At 48.8% G+C, this 27,308-nt stretch overlaps 2 protein-coding genes across 2 annotated transcripts in view; both read right to left on the bottom strand.

Annotated features, from left to right (window-relative positions):
• Positions 1 to 27,308, bottom strand: part of LOC145859277 (uncharacterized) — a 296,534-nt gene that overhangs the window by 93,829 nt on the left and 175,397 nt on the right. The gene's annotated exons all lie outside the window — the stretch shown is intronic.
• inpp5kb (inositol polyphosphate-5-phosphatase Kb) overlaps positions 1 to 27,308 on the bottom strand; it is a 102,250-nt gene that overhangs the window by 11,336 nt on the left and 63,606 nt on the right. The window lies entirely within an intron of this gene.

Genomic DNA, 27,308 nt, shown 5'->3' with positions numbered 1-27,308 from the left:
CATTCTTTGCAAGTTTTAGTTATTATCAGTCGACTAAAACTCTGTACCATTTCAGTCTAGTTTTAGACGGTCATTTCAGTCACGTAATAGTCATATTTAGGATACCTCTAACTTTCATCATGTTCACATTCAGATAGCCTTGTCCTACTAGGCCAAGTGTCGCTACTATACCTTAGCTTGCAGCATCGATATGGTGGCAGATTATAACAAATGATAATTAATAATAATTATCATATTGGCTCTAAAGCCTTGGCTACAGGTTAACCATATTACAGCTCTGATTATCTCCCCGTCGTAACCGTCGATGGGGGTCAAATAACAATGGTTGAAAAATGGGAGAATTTGAGCTTTAAAAAAAAAATGCCCAAAAAATATTCAAGAAATAGCATTTTATTTATTTTTCTCAAAGGGAAAAAAAAAGCTATCAAAACTCACATTTGGGGTCCGTGGTACGAGAGCGGCAACACAGATGAATGGATAACAGCGCACGTGGGGAAAATTATGTGATCAAAGCAAAAATAGCATGAAAGTAGGGCAGCGTTAACGTTGTTGTTAGTTGAGGTTAGTTACAAGTCAAGAGTTCTGTCTTCAGGATCAGTTGAAACGATTGACGAGTGACTGAAATGACCGCCTGGGGATCCGGGCAGATCAGCTCAATCAGACAGGACAACTCAATTCAGCCAATGAGAACATTGCATTAAATAGGTTTGAACAAAACACATGAAAAGGATTAAAGTGTTTTTAAAGGGCATCTCGTCTTGTTCTCGTCAAAGTTTCAGTCAGGAAAAATAGATTGTTGACAAGTATTTTTCGTCATAATTACTGTTGACGAAACTTACTGAAGGTCAGTGTCCTAATTCAAACCAAACTGGTTCAGCCTGACTCAAACCAAACTGGTTCAGCCTGACTCAAACCAAACTGGTTCAGCCTGACTCAAACCAAACTGGTTAAGCCTGACTCAAACCAAACTGTTCCTCTATAGTTCAGCCTGACTCAAACTAGTCCTCTATAGTTCAGCCTGACTCAAACTAGTCCTCTATAGTTCAGCCTGACTCAAACCAAACTAGTCCTCTATAGTTCAGCCTGACTCAACTCAAACTAGTCCTCTATATTTCAGCCTGACTCAAACCAAACTAGTCCTCTATAGTTCAGCCTGACTCAAACCAAACTAGTCCTCTATAGTTCAGCCTGACTCAAACCAAACTAGTCCTCTATAGTTCAGCCTGACTCAAACCAAACTAGTCCTCTATAGTTCAGCCTGACTCAACCCAAACTGTTCCTAAGGTTCAGCAGTCATAGTGCATTGTTGGCTGCCTCTGTGCTTCCCTTGTGGGGTGGAGTTCTAAAGACACCCACTTTTTTTAATTTTTTTTAGTCATTTAGCAGACGCTCTTATCCAGAGCAACTTACAGCAGTGAATGCATACATTTCATACATTTAATTTCCCCCTGTGGGAATCGAACCCACAACCCTGGCATTGCACACACCATGCTGGCGTTGCAAACACCATGCTCTACCAACTGAGCCACAGGGAAGCTTGTGGGGTAGAGTTCTCAACACACCCACCTTGTGGGGTAAGGTTCTCAAGACACCCACCTTGTGGGGTAGTGTTCTCAACACAACCACCTTGTGGGGTAGTGTTCTCAACACACCCAACTTGTGGGGTAGAGTTCACAACACACCCACCTTGTGGGGTAGAGTTCTCAAGACACCCACCTTGTGGGGTAGACCTCTCAAGACACCCACCTTGTGGGGTAGAGTTCTCAACACACCCACCTTGTGGGGTAGAGTTCTCAACACACCCACCTTGTGGGGTAGAGTTCTAAAGACACCCACCTTGTGGGGTAGAGTTCTAAAGACACCCACCTTGTGAAGTAGAGTTCTCAACACACCCACCTTGTGGGGTAGAGTTCTAAAGACACCCACCTTGTGGGGTAGAGTTCTCAACACACCCACCTTGTGGGGTAGAGTTCTAAAGACACCCACCTTGTGGGGTAGAGTTCTAAAGACACCCACCTTGTGGGGTAGAGTTCTAAAGACACCCACCTTGGGGGGGTAGAGTTCTAAAGTCACCCTCCTTGTAGGGTAGAGTTCTAAAGACACCCACCTTGTGGGGTAGAGTTCTAAAGACACCCACCTTGTGGGGTAGAGTTCTAAAGACACCCACCTTGTGGGGTAGAGTTTTAAAGACACCCACCTTGTGGGGTAGAGTTCTAAAGACACCCACCTTGGGGGGTAGAGTTCTAAAGTCACCCTCCTTGTAGGGTAGAGTTCTAAAGACACCCACCTTTTGGGGTAGAGTTCTCAACACACCCACTTTGTAGGGTAGAGTTCTAAAGACACCCACCTTTTGGGGTAGAGTTCTAAAGACACCCACCTTGTGGGGTAGAGTTCTCAACACACCCACCTTGTGGGGTAGAGTTCTCAAGACACCCACCTTGTGGGGTAGGGTTCTCAAGACACCCACCTTGTGGGGTAGAGTTCTCAAGACACCTACCTTGTGGGGTAGAGTTCTAAAGACACCCACCTTGTGGGGTAGAGTTCTCTACACACCCACCTTGGGGGGTAGAGTTCTAAACACACCCACCTTGTGGGGTAGAGTTCTCAACACACCCACCTTGTGGGGTAGAGTTCTCAACACACCCACCTTGTGGGGTAGAGTTCTCAACACACCCACCTTGTGGGGTAGAGTTCTCAAGACACCCACCTTGTGGGGTAGAGTTCTCAAGACACCCACCTTGTGGGGTAGAGTTCTCAAGACACCCACCTTGTGGGGTAGAGTTCTCAAGACACCCACCTTGTGGGGTAGAGTTCTAAAGACACCCACCTTGTGGGGTAGAGTTGTCAAGACACCCACCTTGTGGGGTAGAGTTGTCAAGACACCCACCTTGTGAGGTAGAGTTCTCAAGACACCCACCTTGTGGGGTAGAGTTCTCAAGACAACCACCTTGTAGGGTAGAGTTCTAAAAACACCCACCTTGTGGGGTAGAGTTCTCAAGACACCCACCTTGTGGGGTAGAGTTCTCAAGACACCCACCTTGTGGGGTAGAGTTCTAAAGACACCCACCTTGTGGGGTAGAGTTCTCAACACACCCACCTTGTGGGGTAGAGTTCTCAACACACCCACCTTGTGGGGTAGAGTTCTCAAGACACCCACCTTGTGGGGTAGAGATCTCAAGACACCCACCTTGGGGGGTAGAGTTCTAAAGACACCCACCTTGGGGGATAGAGTTCTCAACACACCCACCTTGTGGGTAGAGTTCTCAAGACACCCACCTTGTGGGGTAGAGTCATCAAGACACCCACCTTGTGGGGTAGAGTTCTCAAGAAACCCACCTTGTGGGGTAGAGTTCTAAAGACACCCACCTTGTGGGGTAGAGTTCTCAAGACACCCACCTTGTGGGGTAGAGTTCTAAAGACACCCACCTTGTGGGGTAGAGTTCTAAAGACACCCACCTTGTGGGGTAGAGTTCTCAAGACACCCACCTTGTGGGGTAGAGTTCTCAAGACACCCACCTTGTGGGGTAGAGTTCTCAAGACACCCACCTTGTGGGGTAGAGTTCTAAAGACACCCACCTTGTGGGGTAGAGTTCTAAAGACACCCACCTTGTGGGGTAGAGTTCTAAAGACACCCACCTTGTGGGGTAGAGTTCTAAAGACACCCACCTTGTGGGGTAGAGTTCTAAAGACACCCACCTTGTGGGGTAGAGTTCTCAAGACACCCACCTTGTGGGGTAGAGTTCTCAAGACACCCACCTTGTGGGGTAGAGTTCTCAAGACACCCACCTTGTGGGGTAGAGTTCTAAAGACACCCACCTTGTGGGGTAGAGTTCTAAAGACACCCACCTTGTGGGGTAGAGTTCTAAAGACACCCACCTTGTGGGGTAGAGTTGTCAAGACACCCACCTTGTGGGGTAGAGTTCTCAAGACACCCACCTTGTGGGGTAGAGTTCTCAAGACACCCACCTTGTAGGGTAGAGTTCTAAAAACACCCACCTTGTGGGGTAGAGTTCTCAAGACACCCACCTTGTGGGGTAGAGTTCTCAAGACACCCACCTAGTGGGGTAGAGTTCTAAAGACACCCACCTTGTGGGGTAGAGTTCTCAAGACACCCACCTTGTGGGGTAGAGTTCTCAAGACACCCACCTTGTGGGGTAGAGTTCTCAAGACACCCACCTTGTGGGGTAGAGTTCTAAAGACACCCACCTTGTGGGGTAGAGTTGTCAAGACACCCACCTTGTGGGGTAGAGTTGTCAAGACACCCACCTTGTGGGGTAGAGTTCTCAAGACACCCACCTTGTGGGGTAGAGTTCTCAAGACACCCACCTTGTAGGGTAGAGTTCTAAAAACACCCACCTTGTGGGGTAGAGTTCTCAAGACACCCACCTTGTGGGGTAGAGTTCTCAAGACACCCACCTTGTGGGGTAGAGTGCTAAAGACACCCACCTTGTGGGGTAGAGTTCTCAAGACACACACCTTGTGGGGTAGAGTTCTCAACACACCCACCTTGTAGGGTAGAGTTGTCAAGACACCCACCTTGTGGGGTAGAGTTCTCAAGACACCCACCTTGGGGGGTAGAGTTCTAAAGACACCCACCTTGTGGGGTAGAGTTCTCAAGACACCCACCTTGTAGGGTAGAGTTCTAAAAACACCCACCTTGTGGGGTAGAGTTCTCAAGACACCCACCTTGTGGGGTAGAGTTCTCAAGACACCCACCTAGTGGGGTAGAGTTCTAAAGACACCCACCTTGCTTGGTAGAGTTCTCAAGACACCCACCTTGTGGGGTAGAGTGCTAAAGACACCCACCTTGTGGGGTAGAGTTCTCAAGACACCCACCTTGTGGGGTAGAGTTCTCAAGACACCCACCTTGTGGGGTAGAGTTCTCAAGACACCCACCTTGTGGGGTAGAGTTCTCAAGACACCCACCTTGTGGGGTAGAGTGCTAAAGACACCCACCTTGTGGGGTAGAGTTCTCAAGACACACACCTTGTGGGGTAGAGTTCTCAACACACCCACCTTGTAGGGTAGAGTTCTCAAGACACCCACCTTGTGGGGTAGAGTTCTCAAGATACCCACCTTGGGGGGTAGAGTTCTAAAGACACCCACCTTGTGGGGTAGAGTTCTCAAGACACCCACCTTGTAGGGTAGAGTTCTAAAAACACCCACCTTGTGGGGTAGAGTTCTCAAGACACCCACCTTGTGGGGTAGAGTTCTCAAGACACCCACCTAGTGGGGTAGAGTTCTAAAGACACCCACCTTGCTTGGTAGAGTTCTCAAGACACCAACCTTATGGGGTAGAGTTCTCAAGACACCCACCTTGTGGGGTAGAGTTCTCAAGACACCCACCTTGTGGGGTAGAGTTCTAAAGACACCCACCTTGTGGGGTAGAGTTCTAAAGACACCCACCTTGTGGGGTAGAGTTGTCAAGACACCCACCTTGTGGGGTAGAGTTCTCAAGACACCCACCTTGTGGGGTAGAGTTCTCAAGACACCCACCTTGTAGGGTAGAGTTCTAAAAACACCCACCTTGTGGGGTAGAGTTCTCAAGACACCCACCTTGTGGGGTAGAGTTCTCAAGACACCCACCTTGTGGGGTAGAGTTCTAAAGACACCCACCTTGTGGGGTAGAGTTCTCAAGACACACACCTTGTGGGGTAGAGTTCTCAACACACCCACCTTGTAGGGTAGAGTTCTCAAGACACCCACCTTGTGGGGTAGAGTTCTCAAGACACCCACCTTGGGGGGTAGAGTTCTAAAGACACCCACCTTGGGGGTTAGAGTTCTCAACACACCCACCTTGTGGGGTAAAGTTCTCAAGACACCCACCTTGTGGGGTAGAGTCATCAAGCCACCCACCTTGTGGGGTAGAGTTCTCAAGACACCCACCTTGTGGGGTAGAGTTCTAAAGACACCCACCTTGTGGGGTAGAGTTCTAAAGACACCCACCTTGTGGGGTAGAGTTCTCAACACACCCACCTTGTGGGGTAGAGTTCTAAAGACACCCACCTTGTGGGGTAGAGTTCTAAAGACACCCACCTTGTGGGGTAGAGTTCTCAAGACACCCACCTTGTGGGGTAGAGTTCTCAAGACACCCACCTTGTGGGGTAGAGTTCTAAAGACACCCACCTTGTGGGGTAGAGTTCTCAAGACACCCACCTTGTGGGGTAGAGTTCTCAAGACACCCACCTTGTGGGGTAGAGTTCTCAACACACCCACCTTGTGGGGTAGAGTTCTCAAGACACCCACCTTGTGGGGTAGAGTTCTAAAGACACCCACCTTGTGGGGTAGAGTTCTAAAGACACCCACCTTGTGGGGTAGAGTTGTCAAGACACCCGCCTTGTGGGGTAGAGTTGTCAAGACACCCACCTTGTGGGGTAGAGTTGTCAAGACACCCACCTTGTGGGGTAGAGTTCTCAAGACACCCACCTTGTGGGGTAGAGTTCTCAAGACACCCACCTTGTAGGGTAGAGTTCTAAAAACACCCACCTTGTGGGGTAGAGTTCTCAAGACACCCACCTTGTGGGGTAGAGTTCTCAAGACACCCACCTTGTGGGGTAGAGTTCTCAAGACACCCACCTTGTGGGGTAGAGTTCTCAACACACCCACCTTGTGGGATAGAGTTCTCAAGACACCCACCTTGTGGGGTAGAGTTCTCAAGACACCCACCTTGTGGGGTAGAGTTCTCAAGACACCCACCTTGGGGGGTAGAGTTCTCAAGACACCCACCTTGTGGGGTAGAGTTCTAAAGACACCCACCTTGTGGGGAAGAGTTCTCAAGACACCCACCTTGTGGGGAAGAGTTCTCAAGACACCCACCTTGTAGGGTAGAGTTCTAAAGACACCCACCTTGTGGGGAAGAGTTCTCAAGACACCCACCTTGTAGGGTAGAGTTCTAAAGACACCCACCTTGTTGGGTAGAGTTCTCAAGACACCCACCTTGTGGGGAAGAGTTCTCAAGACACCCACCTTGTGGGGTAGAGTTCTAAAGACACCCACCTTGTGGAGTAGAGTTCTAAAGACACCCACCTTGTTGGGTAGAGTTCTCAAGACACCCACCTTGTAGGGTAGAGTTCTCAAGACACCCACCTTGTGGGGTAGAGTTCTCAAGACACCCACCTTGTGGGGTAGAGTTCTCAAGACACCCACCTTGTGGGGTAGAGTTCTCAACACACCCACCTTGTGGGGTAGAGTTCTAAAGACACCCACCTTGTTGGGTAGAGTTCTCAAGACACCCACCTTGTGGGGAAGAGTTCTCAAGACACCCACCTTGTGGGGTAGAGTTCTCAAGACACCCACCTTGTGGGGTAGAGTTCTCAACACACCCACCTTGTGGGGTAGAGTTCTAAAGACACCCACCTTGTGGGGTAGAGTTCTCAACACACCCACCTTGTAGGGTAGAGTTCTCAAGACACCCACCTTGTGGGGTAGAGTTCTCAAGATACCCACCTTGGGGGGTAGAGTTCTAAAGACACCCACCTTGTGGGGTAGAGTTCTCAAGACACCCACCTTGTAGGGTAGAGTTCTAAAAACACCCACCTTGTGGGGTAGAGTTCTCAAGACACCCACCTTGTGGGGTAGAGTTCTCAAGACACCCACCTAGTGGGGTAGAGTTCTAAAGACACCCACCTTGCTTGGTAGAGTTCTCAAGACACCAACCTTATGGGGTAGAGTTCTCAAGACACCCACCTTGTGGGGTAGAGTTCTCAAGACACCCACCTTGTGGGGTAGAGTTCTAAAGACACCCACCTTGTGGGGTAGAGTTCTAAAGACACCCACCTTGTGGGGTAGAGTTGTCAAGACACCCACCTTGTGGGGTAGAGTTCTCAAGACACCCACCTTGTGGGGTAGAGTTCTCAAGACACCCACCTTGTAGGGTAGAGTTCTAAAAACACCCACCTTGTGGGGTAGAGTTCTCAAGACACCCACCTTGTGGGGTAGAGTTCTCAAGACACCCACCTTGTGGGGTAGAGTTCTAAAGACACCCACCTTGTGGGGTAGAGTTCTCAAGACACACACCTTGTGGGGTAGAGTTCTCAACACACCCACCTTGTAGGGTAGAGTTCTCAAGACACCCACCTTGTGGGGTAGAGTTCTCAAGACACCCACCTTGGGGGGTAGAGTTCTAAAGACACCCACCTTGGGGGTTAGAGTTCTCAACACACCCACCTTGTGGGGTAAAGTTCTCAAGACACCCACCTTGTGGGGTAGAGTCATCAAGCCACCCACCTTGTGGGGTAGAGTTCTCAAGACACCCACCTTGTGGGGTAGAGTTCTAAAGACACCCACCTTGTGGGGTAGAGTTCTAAAGACACCCACCTTGTGGGGTAGAGTTCTCAACACACCCACCTTGTGGGGTAGAGTTCTAAAGACACCCACCTTGTGGGGTAGAGTTCTAAAGACACCCACCTTGTGGGGTAGAGTTCTCAAGACACCCACCTTGTGGGGTAGAGTTCTCAAGACACCCACCTTGCTTGGTAGAGTTCTCAAGACACCCACCTTGTGGGGTAGAGTGCTAAAGACACCCACCTTGTGGGGTAGAGTTCTCAAGACACCCACCTTGTGGGGTAGAGTTCTCAAGACACCCACCTTGTGGGGTAGAGTTCTCAAGACACCCACCTTGTGGGGTAGAGTTCTCAAGACACCCACCTTGTGGGGTAGAGTGCTAAAGACACCCACCTTGTGGGGTAGAGTTCTCAAGACACACACCTTGTGGGGTAGAGTTCTCAACACACCCACCTTGTAGGGTAGAGTTCTCAAGACACCCACCTTGTGGGGTAGAGTTCTCAAGATACCCACCTTGGGGGGTAGAGTTCTAAAGACACCCACCTTGTGGGGTAGAGTTCTCAAGACACCCACCTTGTAGGGTAGAGTTCTAAAAACACCCACCTTGTGGGGTAGAGTTCTCAAGACACCCACCTTGTGGGGTAGAGTTCTCAAGACACCCACCTAGTGGGGTAGAGTTCTAAAGACACCCACCTTGCTTGGTAGAGTTCTCAAGACACCAACCTTATGGGGTAGAGTTCTCAAGACACCCACCTTGTGGGGTAGAGTTCTCAAGACACCCACCTTGTGGGGTAGAGTTCTAAAGACACCCACCTTGTGGGGTAGAGTTCTAAAGACACCCACCTTGTGGGGTAGAGTTGTCAAGACACCCACCTTGTGGGGTAGAGTTCTCAAGACACCCACCTTGTGGGGTAGAGTTCTCAAGACACCCACCTTGTAGGGTAGAGTTCTAAAAACACCCACCTTGTGGGGTAGAGTTCTCAAGACACCCACCTTGTGGGGTAGAGTTCTCAAGACACCCACCTTGTGGGGTAGAGTTCTAAAGACACCCACCTTGTGGGGTAGAGTTCTCAAGACACACACCTTGTGGGGTAGAGTTCTCAACACACCCACCTTGTAGGGTAGAGTTCTCAAGACACCCACCTTGTGGGGTAGAGTTCTCAAGACACCCACCTTGGGGGGTAGAGTTCTAAAGACACCCACCTTGGGGGTTAGAGTTCTCAACACACCCACCTTGTGGGGTAAAGTTCTCAAGACACCCACCTTGTGGGGTAGAGTCATCAAGCCACCCACCTTGTGGGGTAGAGTTCTCAAGACACCCACCTTGTGGGGTAGAGTTCTAAAGACACCCACCTTGTGGGGTAGAGTTCTAAAGACACCCACCTTGTGGGGTAGAGTTCTCAACACACCCACCTTGTGGGGTAGAGTTCTAAAGACACCCACCTTGTGGGGTAGAGTTCTAAAGACACCCACCTTGTGGGGTAGAGTTCTCAAGACACCCACCTTGTGGGGTAGAGTTCTCAAGACACCCACCTTGTGGGGTAGAGTTCTAAAGACACCCACCTTGTGGGGTAGAGTTCTCAAGACACCCACCTTGTGGGGTAGAGTTCTCAAGACACCCACCTTGTGGGGTAGAGTTCTCAACACACCCACCTTGTGGGGTAGAGTTCTCAAGACACCCACCTTGTGGGGTAGAGTTCTAAAGACACCCACCTTGTGGGGTAGAGTTCTAAAGACACCCACCTTGTGGGGTAGAGTTGTCAAGACACCCGCCTTGTGGGGTAGAGTTGTCAAGACACCCACCTTGTGGGGTAGAGTTGTCAAGACACCCACCTTGTGGGGTAGAGTTCTCAAGACACCCACCTTGTGGGGTAGAGTTCTCAAGACACCCACCTTGTAGGGTAGAGTTCTAAAAACACCCACCTTGTGGGGTAGAGTTCTCAAGACACCCACCTTGTGGGGTAGAGTTCTCAAGACACCCACCTTGTGGGGTAGAGTTCTCAAGACACCCACCTTGTGGGGTAGAGTTCTCAACACACCCACCTTGTGGGATAGAGTTCTCAAGACACCCACCTTGTGGGGTAGAGTTCTCAAGACACCCACCTTGTGGGGTAGAGTTCTCAAGACACCCACCTTGGGGGGTAGAGTTCTCAAGACACCCACCTTGTGGGGTAGAGTTCTAAAGACACCCACCTTGTGGGGAAGAGTTCTCAAGACACCCACCTTGTGGGGAAGAGTTCTCAAGACACCCACCTTGTAGGGTAGAGTTCTAAAGACACCCACCTTGTGGGGAAGAGTTCTCAAGACACCCACCTTGTAGGGTAGAGTTCTAAAGACACCCACCTTGTTGGGTAGAGTTCTCAAGACACCCACCTTGTGGGGAAGAGTTCTCAAGACACCCACCTTGTGGGGTAGAGTTCTAAAGACACCCACCTTGTGGAGTAGAGTTCTAAAGACACCCACCTTGTTGGGTAGAGTTCTCAAGACACCCACCTTGTAGGGTAGAGTTCTCAAGACACCCACCTTGTGGGGTAGAGTTCTCAAGACACCCACCTTGTGGGGTAGAGTTCTCAAGACACCCACCTTGTGGGGTAGAGTTCTCAACACACCCACCTTGTGGGGTAGAGTTCTAAAGACACCCACCTTGTTGGGTAGAGTTCTCAAGACACCCACCTTGTGGGGAAGAGTTCTCAAGACACCCACCTTGTGGGGTAGAGTTCTCAAGACACCCACCTTGTGGGGTAGAGTTCTCAACACACCCACCTTGTGGGGTAGAGTTCTAAAGACACCCACCTTGTGGGGTAGAGTTCTCAACACACCCACCTTGTAGGGTAGAGTTCTCAAGACACCCACCTTGTGGGGTAGAGTTCTCAAGATACCCACCTTGGGGGGTAGAGTTCTAAAGACACCCACCTTGTGGGGTAGAGTTCTCAAGACACCCACCTTGTAGGGTAGAGTTCTAAAAACACCCACCTTGTGGGGTAGAGTTCTCAAGACACCCACCTTGTGGGGTAGAGTTCTCAAGACACCCACCTAGTGGGGTAGAGTTCTAAAGACACCCACCTTGCTTGGTAGAGTTCTCAAGACACCAACCTTATGGGGTAGAGTTCTCAAGACACCCACCTTGTGGGGTAGAGTTCTCAAGACACCCACCTTGTGGGGTAGAGTTCTAAAGACACCCACCTTGTGGGGTAGAGTTCTAAAGACACCCACCTTGTGGGGTAGAGTTGTCAAGACACCCACCTTGTGGGGTAGAGTTCTCAAGACACCCACCTTGTGGGGTAGAGTTCTCAAGACACCCACCTTGTAGGGTAGAGTTCTAAAAACACCCACCTTGTGGGGTAGAGTTCTCAAGACACCCACCTTGTGGGGTAGAGTTCTCAAGACACCCACCTTGTGGGGTAGAGTTCTAAAGACACCCACCTTGTGGGGTAGAGTTCTCAAGACACACACCTTGTGGGGTAGAGTTCTCAACACACCCACCTTGTAGGGTAGAGTTCTCAAGACACCCACCTTGTGGGGTAGAGTTCTCAAGACACCCACCTTGGGGGGTAGAGTTCTAAAGACACCCACCTTGGGGGTTAGAGTTCTCAACACACCCACCTTGTGGGGTAAAGTTCTCAAGACACCCACCTTGTGGGGTAGAGTCATCAAGCCACCCACCTTGTGGGGTAGAGTTCTCAAGACACCCACCTTGTGGGGTAGAGTTCTAAAGACACCCACCTTGTGGGGTAGAGTTCTAAAGACACCCACCTTGTGGGGTAGAGTTCTCAACACACCCACCTTGTGGGGTAGAGTTCTAAAGACACCCACCTTGTGGGGTAGAGTTCTAAAGACACCCACCTTGTGGGGTAGAGTTCTCAAGACACCCACCTTGTGGGGTAGAGTTCTCAAGACACCCACCTTGTGGGGTAGAGTTCTAAAGACACCCACCTTGTGGGGTAGAGTTCTCAAGACACCCACCTTGTGGGGTAGAGTTCTCAAGACACCCACCTTGTGGGGTAGAGTTCTCAACACACCCACCTTGTGGGGTAGAGTTCTCAAGACACCCACCTTGTGGGGTAGAGTTCTAAAGACACCCACCTTGTGGGGTAGAGTTCTAAAGACACCCACCTTGTGGGGTAGAGTTGTCAAGACACCCGCCTTGTGGGGTAGAGTTGTCAAGACACCCACCTTGTGGGGTAGAGTTGTCAAGACACCCACCTTGTGGGGTAGAGTTCTCAAGACACCCACCTTGTGGGGTAGAGTTCTCAAGACACCCACCTTGTAGGGTAGAGTTCTAAAAACACCCACCTTGTGGGGTAGAGTTCTCAAGACACCCACCTTGTGGGGTAGAGTTCTCAAGACACCCACCTTGTGGGGTAGAGTTCTCAAGACACCCACCTTGTGGGGTAGAGTTCTCAACACACCCACCTTGTGGGATAGAGTTCTCAAGACACCCACCTTGTGGGGTAGAGTTCTCAAGACACCCACCTTGTGGGGTAGAGTTCTCAAGACACCCACCTTGGGGGGTAGAGTTCTCAAGACACCCACCTTGTGGGGTAGAGTTCTAAAGACACCCACCTTGTGGGGAAGAGTTCTCAAGACACCCACCTTGTGGGGAAGAGTTCTCAAGACACCCACCTTGTAGGGTAGAGTTCTAAAGACACCCACCTTGTGGGGAAGAGTTCTCAAGACACCCACCTTGTAGGGTAGAGTTCTAAAGACACCCACCTTGTTGGGTAGAGTTCTCAAGACACCCACCTTGTGGGGAAGAGTTCTCAAGACACCCACCTTGTGGGGTAGAGTTCTAAAGACACCCACCTTGTGGAGTAGAGTTCTAAAGACACCCACCTTGTTGGGTAGAGTTCTCAAGACACCCACCTTGTAGGGTAGAGTTCTCAAGACACCCACCTTGTGGGGTAGAGTTCTCAAGACACCCACCTTGTGGGGTAGAGTTCTCAAGACACCCACCTTGTGGGGTAGAGTTCTCAACACACCCACCTTGTGGGGTAGAGTTCTAAAGACACCCACCTTGTTGGGTAGAGTTCTCAAGACACCCACCTTGTGGGGAAGAGTTCTCAAGACACCCACCTTGTGGGGTAGAGTTCTCAAGACACCCACCTTGTGGGGTAGAGTTCTCAACACACCCACCTTGTGGGGTAGAGTTCTAAAGACACCCACCTTGTGGGGTAGAGTTCTCAACACACCCACCTTGTGGGGTAGAGGGGGAGTGGTGGAACATTGTTGGAGGGGTCGGGCAGTACATGGTTAGAGGCAGCACCAGGGATGGCCTTCTGCCGGGACACACAGGGTGCCATGGGTTTGGGGCAGGTGTTAAGGTCAGGGATGGGTGGGGTGGGGTAGGAGGCTTGTTTAATTGTACTGTGGTTATACCAGTATTCTAGATGTGTTCACTGACACAGTTGTCAGGCAGGTGGGGGTTAAGGTAGGTGTGTATCCTCTACCTGTCACGTCCTGACCAGCAGAGGGAGTAATTGTATTAGTTTTGGTCAGGACGTGGCAGAGGGTTTGTGTTTTGTATGTATTTCTACGTTCTGTCTAGTTTAGTTTTTCTATGTTTAGGATTGGGTGCTGGACTCTCAATTGGAGGCAGGTGTTTTCTAGTTGCCTCTGATTGAGAGTCCTATATAGAGGTGTGTGTTTGGGTTGGTATTTTGTGGGTAGTTGTCTTTAGCACTGCTGTTATGTGTATAGCCTGCTAAACTGTTTCCTGTCGTCGTTTCGTTGTTTATTGTTTTTTCCGTGTTCACAGTCTTTATTTCAAATAAATATAATGATGAGCACGCAACCCGCTGCGCCTTGGTCCTCTCTACCCGAAGACAGCCGTTACACTACCCAGGGAACAGCAGGCTGGAACGGTAGGACAGAGAGGGCGCCTCTGTCTGTCAGGGAGGGAATGGTTGGGGTGGGGTTAGGGTCAGGGACAAGTGGCGTTAGGATCAGTACCTGGGTCAGGAATAGTGACTGTATGGAAAATAGATCTTAATGACTACAAACAGAATACAGATTGGAAAAGAGTCTGGAACAGTATCTCAATTTGAATCATCAACTAATACACTGCAAGTTAATTCCCAGATTATATCACATGATATGTGACTGCCCCATTGTGAAGATCTCCTGGTCACATGATGTGGGTCTGCCCCCATTGTGAAGATCTCCTGGTCACATGATGTGGGACTGCCCCAGTGTGAATATCTCCTGGTCACATGATGTGGGACTGCCCCAGTGTGAAGATCTTCTGGTCACATGATGTGGGACTGCCCCAGTGTGAAGATCTTCTGGTCACATGATGTGGGACTGCCCCAGTGTTAATATCTCCTGGTCACATGATGTGGGACTGCCCCAGTGTGAGTATCTTCTGGTCACATGATGTGGGACTGCCCCAGTGTGAAGATCTTCTGGTCACATGATGTGGGACTGCCCCAGTGTTAATATCTCCTGGTCACATGATGTGGGACTGCCCCAGTGTGAAGATCTTTTGGTCACATGATGTGGGACTGCCTCAGTGTGAATATCTCCTGGTCACATGATGTGGGACTGCCCCAGTGTGAAGATCTTCTGGTCACATGATGTGGGACTGTCCCAGTGTGAAGATCTTCTGGTCACATGATGTGGGAATGCCCCAATGTGAAGCTCTCCTGGTCACATGATGTGGGACTGCCCCAGTGTGAAGATCTTCTGGTCACATGATGTGGAACTGCCCCATTGTGAATATCTTCTGGTCACATGATGTGGGACTGCCCCAGTGTTAATATCTCCTGGTCACATGATGTGGGACTGCCCCAGTGTTAATATCTCCTGTTCACATGATGTGGAACTGCCCCATTGTGAATATCTTCTGGTCACATGATGTGGGACTGCCCCAGTGCTAATATCTCCTGGTCACATGATGTGGAACTGCCCCATTGTGAATATCTTCTGGTCACATGATGTGGGACTGCCCCAGTGCTAATATCTCCTGGTCACATGATGTGGAACTGCCCCATTGTGAATATCTTCTGGTCACATGATGTGGGACTGCCTCAGTGTGAATATCTTCTGGTCACATGATGTGGGACTGCCCCAGTGCTAATATCTCCTGGTCACATGATGTGGAACTGCCCCATTGTGAATATCTTCTGGTCACATGATGTGGGACTGCCCCAGTGCTAATATCTCCTGGTCACATGATGTGGGTCTGCCCCAGTGTTAATATCTCCTGGTCACATGATATGGGACTGCCCCAGTGTGAATATCTTCTGGTCACATGATGTGGGACTGCCCCAGTGTGAAGATCTTCTGGTCACATGATGTGGAACTGCCCCAGTGTTAATATCTTCTGGTCACATGATGTGGGACTGCCCCAGTGTTATTTTCTCCTGGTCACATGATGTGGGACTGCCCCAGTGTTAATATCTCCTGGTCACATGATGTGGGACTGCCCCAGTGTGAAGATCTCCTGGTCACATGATGTGGGACTGCCCCAGTGTTAATATCTCCTGGTCACATGATGTGGGACTGCCCCAGTGTGAATATCTTCTGGTCACATGATGTGGGACTGCCCCAGTGTAAGTATCTTCTGGTCACATGATGTGGGACTGCCCCAGTGTTAATATCTCCTGGTCACATGATGTGGGACTGCCTCAGTGTTAATATCTACTGGTCACATGATGTGGGACTGCCCCAGTGTTAATATCTCCTGGTCACATGATGTGGGACTGCCCCAGTGTTAATATCTCCTGGTCACATGATGTGGGACTGCCCCAGTGTGAAAATCTTCTGGTCACATGATGTGGGACTGCCCCAGTGTGAATATCTTCTGGTCACATGATGTGGGACTGCCCGAGTGTGAAGATCTCCTGGTCACATGATGTGGGACTGCCCCAGTGTGAAGATCTCCTGGTCACATGATGTGGAACTGCCTCAGTGTTAATATCTCCTGGTCACATGATGTGGGACTGCCCCAGTGTTAATATCTCCTGGTCACATGATGTGGGACTGCCCCAGTGTTAATATCTCCTGGTCACATGAAGAGGGACTGCCTCAGTGTTAATATCTTCTGGTCACATGAAGAGGGACTGCCTCAGTGTTAATATCTCCTGGTCACATGATGTGGGACTGCCTCAGTGTTAATATCTTCTGGTCACATGAAGAGGGACTGCCTCAGTGTTAATATCTCCTGGTCACATGAAGAGGGACTGCCTCAGTGTTAATATCTCCTGGTCACATGATGTGGGACTGCCTCAGTGTTAATATCTTCTGGTCACATGAAGAGGGACTGCCCCAGTGTTAATATTTTCTGGTCACTATTGTTGAACGATGACTCTTCACTGATTCGCACAGTATCCCAAAAACGAGTATGTTTGTCTGGACCGACTGGCGTCCAAAAAATAATGTTGTTGACGAGATGGAAACCTCCACATAAAGCTCAGTATAAGTCAATGGCTACAACACTTCCTTGAAGTCCTTTCACTAGAGGTCTCCTCCATAGCTTGCTGAACGGCGCCATGGAGACAACATTAGATATTTTCAATAATAGAGCAGTCCAAAAAGGTCATTAAGGTCAACAGCCTATTAGGAGTTAACGTAACGCAGTCGTGTTTGAAATCATTCATTGTATTTTCTGAATATCTGTATCGAATATCGATGTATGTCGATGCTGATTCTTTCCATGTGTGCCTTGTTCCCACAAATCATTTTACAAACTGAAGATTAGTTATCCATGATGTTTTGTTCTGTGCACTGACATATCCACAACATGCCTGACCCTAACAGAGGGCTAGGGTCAGCAATGGGGTAAGGGTCAGGGGTCAGGGTCAGGAATGGGGTTAGGGTCAGGAATGGGGTTAGGGTCAGGGGGTTAGGGTCAGGAATGGGGTTAGGGTCAGGAATGGGGTTAGGGTCAGGGGGATAGGGTCAGGGGTCTAGGGTCAGGGGGTTAGGGTCAGGAATGGGGTTAGGGTCAGGGGGTAAGGGTCAGGGGTTAGGGTCAGGGGGTTAGGGTCAGGGGGTAAGGGTCAGGAATGGGGTAAGGGTCAGGGGTTAGGGTCAGGGGGTTAGGGTCAGGGGTTAGGGTCAGGGGGTTAGGGTCAGGGGTTAGGGTCAGGGGGTTGGGTCAGGGGGTTAGGGTCAGGGGTTAGGGTCAGGAATGGGGTAAGGGGTCAGGGGGTTAGGGTCAGGAATGGGGTAAGGGTAAGGGGTTAGGGTCAGGGACGGTTGGGGTGGGGTTAGGGTCAGGGGTGAGGGGTCAGGGGGTTAGGGTCAGGGGTTAGGGTCAGGAATGGTGTTAGGGTCAGGGGTTAGGGTCGGGGGTTAGGGTCAGGGGGTTAGGGTCAGGGGGTTAGGGTCAGGGGTTAGGGTCAGGGGGTTAGGGTCAGGGGTTAGGGTCAGGAATGGTGTTAGGGTCAGGGGTTAGGGCCGGGGGTTAGGGTCAGGGGGTTAGGGTCAGGGGTTAGGGTCAGGGACGGTTGGGGTGGGGTTAGGGTCAGGGACGGTAGGGGTGGGGTCTTGCATAAAAACAGACACTAATCAGCTCTTACTTAAAGCCCAACCATGTCTTCTGAGTGCTGTGGAGTACAAAGAGAAGAGAGCATATGTCTTAACAGAGAGAAGGAAAGAGAGAGGTGGAGAGAGAGGTAGAGAGAGAGAGGTAGAGAGAGAGAGGTAGAGAGAGAGAGGTAGAGAGAGAGGTAGAGAGAGAGAGGTAGAGAGAGAGAGGTAGAGAGAGGTGGAGAGAGAGGTAGAGAGAGAGAGGTAGAGAGAGAGAGGTAGAGAGAGAGAGAGGTAGAGCGAGAGAGAGAGGTAGAGAGAGAGAGAGAGGTAGAGAGTTAGAGAGAGAGGTAGAGAGTTAGAGAGAGAGAGAGGTAGAGAGTTAGAGAGAGAGGTAGAGAGAGAGAGGTAGAGAGAGAGAGAGAGGTAGAGAGTTAGAGAGAGAGGTAGAGAGAGAGGTAGAGAGAGAGAGAGGTAGAGAGTTAGAGAGAGAGGTAGAGAGTTAGAGAGAGAGAGAGCAAGAGAGATTGTTGCAACACTGTACACAGACAATAATATTTAAAAACATTTGTGTGTGTAATTTTCACTAAATGTTTCCCTTGTTTATTTCCCTTTTGTTTATTGTCTATTCCATTTGCTTTGGCAATGTAAACATGTTTCCCATGCCAATAAAGCCCTTTGAATTGAATTTACAGAAAGAAAGAGAGAGAGAGCTAGAGAGAGAGAGCTAGAGAGAGAGAGATACAGTGAAAGATAAACAGAGAGAAGAGAGAGATAGAGAGAGATGGAGAAGAGAGAGAGAGAAGAGAGACAGAACAGAACAGAGAGAGAGAGAGAGAGAAGAGAGAGAGAGAGATGGAGAAGAGAGACAGAACAGAGAGAGAGAGAGAGAGAGAGAGAAGAGAGAGAGAGAAGAGAGAGAGAGAGATGGAGAAGAGAGACAGAACAGAGAGAGAGAGAGAGAGAGAAGAGAGAGAGAGAAGAGAGAGAGAAGAGAGAGAGAGATGGAGAAGAGAGAAGAGAGACAGAGAACAGAGAGAGAGAGAGAGAGAGAGAGAGAGAGAGAGAGCGAGAGAGAGAGAGAGAGAGAGAGAGAGAGAGAGAGTCAGATAGAGAGAGAGGACAGAGAGACAGAGAGAGAGAGAGAGAGAGAGAGAGAGAGAGAGAGAGCGAGAGAGAGAGAGAGAGAGAGAGAGAGACAGATAGAGAGAGAGGACAGAGAGACAGAGAGAGAGAGAGAGAGAGAGAGACAGAGAGAGAGAGAGAGAGAGAGAGAGAGAGAGAGAGAGAGAGAGCGAGAGAGAGAGAGAGTACAGATCTTCACAGAACATAGAAGAGCGGAGAAAAGGAACAAAGCGGTAGTGAGAACAACACATTGGACCTGAAACACATGATTGAACACCTGATGCCGTTTCTGAGTCATTCTGCTGTGCTGTATGTTGCTACTTGGTTACCTGCCAAACGTTTGCTTTTTACTTTTATTAACCGTTCAATCAAACTCTGTATTTAACGAGTTTCCTAACATTTTAGTTTTATCTTCACTCAACTTTTTTTCATTTGACTTTTAAAATCTGGACATGGATCTGCTCAACATCCACCAGCCAAAACAAAGTAACATGATGCCTTCTCGTTGCAGTCGCTGTCCTCATATAAAGGAGAACGAGCGCCTTATGGCGAGGACAGCCGTGCTGCAAACCCAGCTTCAGATGCAATCATTAGGCAAGGGCAATTTAAGTGTAGGAAAGGATGAAACAGCGTCTGTGCCACCAGTAAGTACAGATAGTAGTATAAATCCTACGCACAGTCCACGCAGCGAGACAATTTTCTCATGGCTTCCGGAAAGAAATGCTGTCGGGATTGTCGACCGGGGTCGCTCATTCAGCCGATAGAAACCTTTAACCAGAGCCTGAGCCTTCTCAGGTCTCTCCTCCACCCGTTACGGGGTCTGAGCCTTCTCAGGTCTTTCCTCCACCCGTTACAGGGTCTGAGCCTTCTCAGGTCTCTCCTCCACCCGTTACGGGGTCTGAGCCTTCTCAGGTCTCTCCTCCACCTGTTACAGGGTCTGAGCCTTCTCAGGTCTTTCCTCCACCCATTACGGGGTCTGAGCCTTCTCAGGTCACTCCTCCACCCGTTACGGGGTCTGAGCCTTCTCAGGTCACTCCTCCACCCATTACGGGGTCTGAGCCTTCTCAGGTCTCTCCTCCACCCGTTACGGGGTCTGAGCCTTCTCAGGTCTCTCCTCCACCCGTTACGGGGTCTGAGCCACTGAAGCCTCTCACCGTTAGCCCTGACTAATTGAAATCCCTAGTCTTTGGCGACTACATTACCCACAATATCATCCAGCGATCATTCATTGTTTACCAGGGCTACCAACGTAAACGCAAATCTGAAGATGGTGCTGGGTGAGGCTAAAACTAGGTTGGGCAAAGCTAAACATGGCGGTGTTTTTCAATCTTGTTCAAATAAAGAACTCCTCCATTCCTGTTATTAATGAAAAAATATTGTGATAATAACTCACCTCTGAAAATGGGACCACTTAATGTTAGATCCCTCACCTCCAATGTCAATGAACTAATCACTGATCATAAACTTAATGTGATTGGCCTGACTAAAACGTAGCCTGATGAATTTACCGTGCTAAATGACAACTCTGCTCCTGGCTACACTAGTGACCATGTCTAACATAGCTAGACTTTGACACAACATTTTAATTGACACATATTTTGAGGTTCAAGTCATGAAATCTATGTAGCCTACTCAATCCTACTTTTAGCTACTGGTTAAAGGCCATATACAGCGTTCCTCATTAAATTCCCTGAATTCCTATCGGACCTTGTAGTCATGGAAGATATATATAAAAAAATTGGTGACTTCAATATTCACATGAAGAAGTCCACAGAACCACTCCAAAAGGCTTTCGGAGCCATCATCGACTCAGTGGGTTTCATCCAACATGTCTCAGGACCTACTCATTGCCACAGTCATACTCTGGATCTAGTTTTGTCCTGTTGAATATATATTGTGGATCTTAATATTTTTCCTCATAATCCTGGACTATCGGACCACCATTTTATTACGTTTGCAATCGCAACAAATAATCTGCTCAGACCCCAACCAAGGATTTCCAAAAGCCGTGCTATAAATTCACGGACAAACCAAAGATTCCTAGATGCCCTTCCAGACTCCCTCCACCTACCCAAGGACGTCAGAGTACAACACTCAGTTAACCACCTAACTGAGGATCTAAATTTAATCTTGTTTAATACCCAAGATGCAGTAGCACCCCTAAAAACATAAAACAGTTGTCACAAGAAATTAGCTCCCTGGTATACAGAAAATACCTGAGCCCTGAAGCTTTCAGAAAATACCTGAGCCCTGAAGCAAGCTTCCAGAAAATACCTGAGCCCTGGAGCAAGCTTCCAGGAAATACCTGAGCCCTGAAGCAAGCTTCCAGAAAATACCCGAGCCCTGAAGCAAGCTTCCAGAAAATACCCGAGCCCTGAAGCAAGCTTCCAGAAAATACCCGAGCCCTGAAGCAAGCTTCCAGAAAATACATGAGCACAGATTCTTCCAGAAATTACCCGAGCCCTGAAGCAAGCTTCCAGAAAATACCTGAGCCCTGAAGCAAGCTTCCAGAAAATACCCGAGCCCTGAAGCAAGCTTCCAGAAAATACCCGAGCCCTGAAGCAAGCTTCCAGAAAATACATGAGCACAGATTCTTCCAGAAATTACCCGAGCCCTGAAGCAAGCTTCCAGAAAATACCTGAGCCCTGAAGCAAGCTTCCAGAAAATACCCGAGCCCTGAAGCAAGCTTCCAGAAAATACCCGAGCCCTGAAGCAAGCTTCCAGAAAATACCTGAGCCCTGAAGCTTCCAGAAAATATCCGAGCCCTGAAGCTTCCAGAAAATACCCGAGCCCTGAAGCAAGCTTCCAGAAAATACCCGAGCCCTGAAGCAAGCTTCCAGAAAATACCTGAGCCCTGAAGCAAGCTTCCAGAAAATACCCGAGCCCTGAAGCAAGCTTCCAGAAAATACCCGAGCCCTGAAGCAAGCTTCCAGAAAATACCTGAGCCCTGAAGCTTCCAGAAAATATCCGAGCCCTGAAGCTTCCAGAAAATACCCGAGCCCTGAAGCAAGCTTCCAGAAAATACCCGAGCCCTGAAGCAAGCTTCCAGAAAATACCCGAGCCCTGAAGCAAGCTTCCAGAAAATACCTGAGCCCTGAAGCAAGCTTCCAGAAAATACCCGAGCCCTGAAGCAAGCTTCCAGAAAATACCCGAGCCCTGATGCTTCCAGAAAATACCCGAGCCCTGACGCTCCACCAAACTGGAAGTCTTCCGACTAGACAGTACCGTGCAGTATCGAAGAGCCCTGCTGCTCCAACCTAACTGAGGAGAATAACAACAATCCCACATTTCTTTTTCATACTGTCGCAAAAGCTAACTAAAAAACAACATTCGCCAAGAGAGGATGGCTTTCACTTCAGCAGTGATGAATTCATGAACTTCTTCGACGACGAAAAGATCGTGAACATTAGAAAACAAATTACGGACTGTTCTTTGAATTTCTCCAAAACTCAGTTGTCCCGAGTCTGAACAGAACTGCCAAGACCTTGGAGACTGTAAGGACCGACGCTGGAGATGAGAAGCAGGTTACATTTATTAATATGGAACAGACAGGCAACAAAACAGGAACAGCGTCAGCACACAGGTAAACAAGGACATATGAAAACTAATGCTGCAGCTGGGAACAGAGCGGGGAACCAGACAGATATAGGGGAGGTAATGACAGAGGTGATTGAGTCCAAGTGCGTTCAATAATCGCTGATGCGCGTGACGGGGAAAGGCAGGTGTGTGTACTGATTGTGGAAGGAATACATAATGCTGGGTTTTTTAATCCTATATCTCTCGACACATTCACCAAAAATTGTGATGGCCGATAAACCTTCCAGCTGTCTACTGGACCCTATTCTAACTAATGTCACGTCCTGACCAGCAGAGGGCGTAATTGTGTTAGTCTTGGTCAGGATGTGGCAGGTGGTTTGTGTTTGTTAAATGTTGTGTGGGTGATTGGACTCCCAATTGAAGGCAGGTGTGTTGAGTTGCCTTTGATTGGGAGTCCTATATAGGAGTGTGTGTTTTTCTTTGGGGTTGTGGGTAGTTGTTTGTGATCACTGCTTGTTTAGCCTGTCACACTGTTGCCGTCGTGAGTATTGGTTTTGTTGGTTTTCATGTGGATGCTTTACTTGTTTCTCATCAATAAATATGAGTATCCACATTCCCGCTGCGCCTTGGTCCATTCCTAACGACGGTCGTTACAACTAAACTACTGAAGGTGCTACTTCCTGTCCTTGGCGGTGCTACTTCCTGTCCTTGGCCCTCCTATGTTGAACTTTAAGAAATGGCTCCCTATTTTCTGGATGTGAACTAAACTCACTGAACGTGGCAGTAATAAAGCCTCTTCAGAAAAAGCCAAACCTTGTCCCGGAAAATCATATATCGAATCTCCCATTCGTCTCATGAAAAAAGCTGTCTTTCAGCAACTCACCGCTTTCCGGAAGACAAATAACGAATAGGAAATGCTCCAGTCTGGTTTTAGACCCCATCATACTACTGAGACTGCACTCGTGAAGGTGGTAAATTACCTTCTAATGACATCAGACAAAAGCTCTCTGTCTGTCCTCATGATGCTAGACCTTTGTGCCGCGTTCAACACCATCGATCACTACATTCTTTGGAGAGATTGGAAACCCTAATTGGGCTACATGGCCAAGTTCTGCCCTGGTTTAGATCTTATCGCTTCATACTCATCGCCAAACCCACTGGCTCCAGGTCATCTACAAGACCCTGCTAGGTAAAGTTCCCCCTTATCTCAGCTCGCTGGTCACCATAGCAGCACCCACCTGTAGCATGCGCTCCAGCAGGTATATCTCTCTGGTCACCCCTAAAGCCAACTCCTCCTTTGGCTGACTCTCCTTACAGTTCTCTGCTGCCAATGACTGGAATGAACTACAAAAATCTCTAAAACTGGAAACACTTATCTCCCTCACTAGCTTTAAGCACCAGCTGTCAGAGCAGCTCACAGATCACTGCACCTGTACATAGCCCATCTATAATTTAGCCCAAACAACTACCTCTTCCCCTACTGTATTTATTTATTTAGCTCCTTTGCACCCCATTATTTCTATTTCTACTTTGCACTTTCTTCCACTGCAAATCTACCATTCCAATGTTTTACTTGCTATATTGTATTTACTTCGCCACCATGGCCTTTTTTGCCTTTACCTCCCTTTTTTCACCTAATTTGCTCACTTTGTATATAGACTTATTTTTCTACTATATTATTGACTGTACTGTATGTTTGTTTTACTCCATGTGTAACTCTGTGTTGTTGTATGTGTCAAACTGCTTTGCATTATCTTGGCCAGGTCGCAATTGTAAATGAGAACTTGTTCTCAACTTGCCTACCTGGTTAAATAAAGGTGAAATAAAAATAAATAAAATAAAAATCTGTCGGAAAGATTTGTCTCTGTGGATGCTTTGTCCTCCGACAAATTAATGGTAAGTTTCGGTGTTCCTCAAGATTCTGTTCTAGGACCACTATTGTTTTCACGACACACTCAGTGGCCAGTTTATTAAGTACACCACACTGTTCACAAAAAATGGCTGTAACTTGTTATATAAAGCAGGCAGACAGGCATCGAGGCATTCAGTTACTGTTCGATTGAATGTTAGAATGGGCAAAACCAGTGACCTAAGAGACTTTGAGCCTTGTATGATTGTCGGTGCCAGGCTCGCACCTGTACCTTAGAAACTGCTGGCCTCCTGGGCTTTTCAAGAGCGACAAACAAAAAACATTCAGTCAGCCGCAGTCCTGTGGGCGAAAACAGCTCGTTGTTGAGAAGTCGAAAGTAGAATGGCAAGAATCGTGCAAGCTAACCGGCAGAGCACAAAACAGGCAAATAACGGCGCGGTACAACAATGAAGAACGCCATCTCGGAACTCACAACTTGGTTCTTGTTCACGGATTGGCTGTTGCAGCAGACAACCACTCCCCGGGTTCCAATTGAACAACATGCTCAGAAGGCAAAGGGTGTTCCAAAATACTAAATGGTTGTACCTAATAAACTGGCCAACAGAGTGTATATGCTACCCCTTGGTGATGTCATTCGGGAAACAAAAATGCAAATGCATCACTGCTATGCAAACGGCACATTTCAAATGAAACATGGTGAAGCCAAAATTGTCTACCCTGGAATTATTGGTTTCAGACTTGAGGAAGTGGATGCTGGCAATTTTTATACTGCAACTTTTAACTCGGACAAAACAGAGATGCTAGTTCTAGGTCCAAAGAAACAAAGGGATCTGTTGTCAGATCAATGAATCTCAGTCGTCTCAAACAAAACTGTGAATGACCTCTACTTTACTCCTCTTTCGGCAAACATATCAAACATTTTTCAAGAGCAGTTTTTTTCCCCCATCTCTGTAACATTGCAAAAATCAGAAACCTTTGTCCAAAAATGATGCAGAAAAGATAATCCATGTTTTTGTCACTTCTAGATTAGACTACTGGAATGCTCTACTTTCCGGCTACCTGGATAAAGCAATAAATAAACTTAGGTTAGTGCTAAACACGGCTGCTAGAATCTTGATGAGAACCAAAACATTTGATCACATTACTCCAGTGTTAGCCTCCCTACACTGGCTTCCTGTTAAGGCAAGGGCTGATTTCAAGGTTTTACTGCTAACCTACAAAGCATTACATGGGCTTGCTCCTACCTATCTTTCCGATTTGGTCCTGCCGTACATACCTACACGTACGCTACGGTCACAAGACGCAGGCCTCCTAATTGTCCCTAGAATTTCTAAGCAAACAGCTGGAGGTAGGGCTTTCTCCTATAGAGCTCCATTTTTATGGAATGGTCTGCCTATCCATGTGAGAGACGCTGACTCAGTCTCAACCTTTAAGTCTTTATTGAAGACTCATCTCTTCAGTAGGTCCTATGATTGAGTGTAGTCTGGCCCAGGAGTGTGATGGTGAATGGAAAGGCTGGAGCAACGAACTGCCCTTGCTGTCTCTGCCTGGCCGGTTCCCCTCTCTCCACTGGGATTCTCTGCCTCTAACCCTATTACAGGAGCTGAGTCACTGGCTTACTGGTGTTCTTCCATGCCGTTCCTAGGAGGGGTGCGTCGCGTATTGTTAAAATGTATTTAACCTTTAATTAACTCGGCAAGTCATTTAAGAACAAATTATTATTTACAATGACAGCCTAGGAACAGTGGGTTAACTGCCTTGTTCAGGGGCAGAACGACAGATTTTTACCTTGTCAGCTCGGGGGATTCGATCTAGCAACCTTTCGGTTACTGGCCCAACACTCTATCCACTAGGCTACCTGCCTCCCCTCCACTCTAACCACTAGGCTACCTGCCGCCCCTCCACTCTAACCACTAGGCTACCTGCCGCCCCTCCACTCTAACCACTAAGCTACCTGCCGCCCCTCCACTCTATCCACTAGGCTACCTGCCTCCCCTCCACTCTAACCACTAGGCTACCTGCCGCCCCTCCACTCTATCCACTAGGCTACCTGCCGCCCCTCCACTCTAACCACTAGGCTACCTGCCGCCCCTCCACTCTAACCACTAGGCTACCTGCCGCCCCTCCACTCTATCCACTAGGCTACCTGCCGCCCCTCCACTCTAACCACTAGGCTACCTGCCGCCCCTCCACTCTAACCACTAGGCTACCTGCCTTTTTTGCCAGGAATTTTTCGCAATACTCAGCGCAGGTGGGTTCAGTCATCGACGTGATCTTTCTGTCCGGTTTTGCGCCCCCTCAGATACGGGCGGCAAAACTCAGCCTTGTCTCAGGGTAATTCGTCTGTACATTTACATTTAAGTAATTTAGCAGACGCTCTTATCCAGAGCGACTTACAAATTGGTTGATTCACCTTATGATATCCAGTGGAACAACCACTTACAATAGTGCATCTAAATCTTTTAAGGGGGTGGGGGGGGGGGGTTAGAAGGATTACTTTATCCTATCCCAGGTATTCCTTAAAGAGGTGGGGTTTCAGGTGTCTCCGGAAGGTGGTGATTGACTCCGCTGTCCTGGCGTCGTGAGGGAGCTTGTTCCACCATTGGGGTGCCAGAGCAGCGAACAGTTTTGACTGGGCTGAGCGGGAACTGTGCTTCCTCAGAGGTAGGGAGGCCAGCAGGCCAGAGGTGAATGCTGATATCCCCTTGGTGGTGTGGGAACTGTACTTTGGAAAAGTGGGTGAGCTTATATCCTGCCTGGTTGGCCCTCTCCAGGGGTATCTTTGTACGGCGCCAGAGTGTCCCCCGACCCACTCTCTCAGTCCTCAGTGTCTATGCTGCAATAGTCTATGTGCCGGGGGTCTTGGGTCAGTCTGTCCTGTCTGGTGTACTTTCTCCTATCTTGTTGATATGATGTCTTCTCCCCCTCTGTCTTGTTGATATTATCTCTCTCTCTCTGTCTCTCTCTCTGTCTGTCTGTCTCTGTCTCTCTCTCTCTCTCTCTCTCTCTCTCTCTCTGTCTG

The sequence above is a fragment of the Salmo salar genome, chromosome 11 (genome assembly GCF_965601325.2).
Source record: "Salmo salar chromosome 11, fSalSal1, whole genome shotgun sequence".
Taxonomy (NCBI): Eukaryota; Metazoa; Chordata; class Actinopteri; order Salmoniformes; family Salmonidae; genus Salmo; species Salmo salar.
This window is presented reverse-complemented; position numbering and strand designations above follow the sequence as displayed.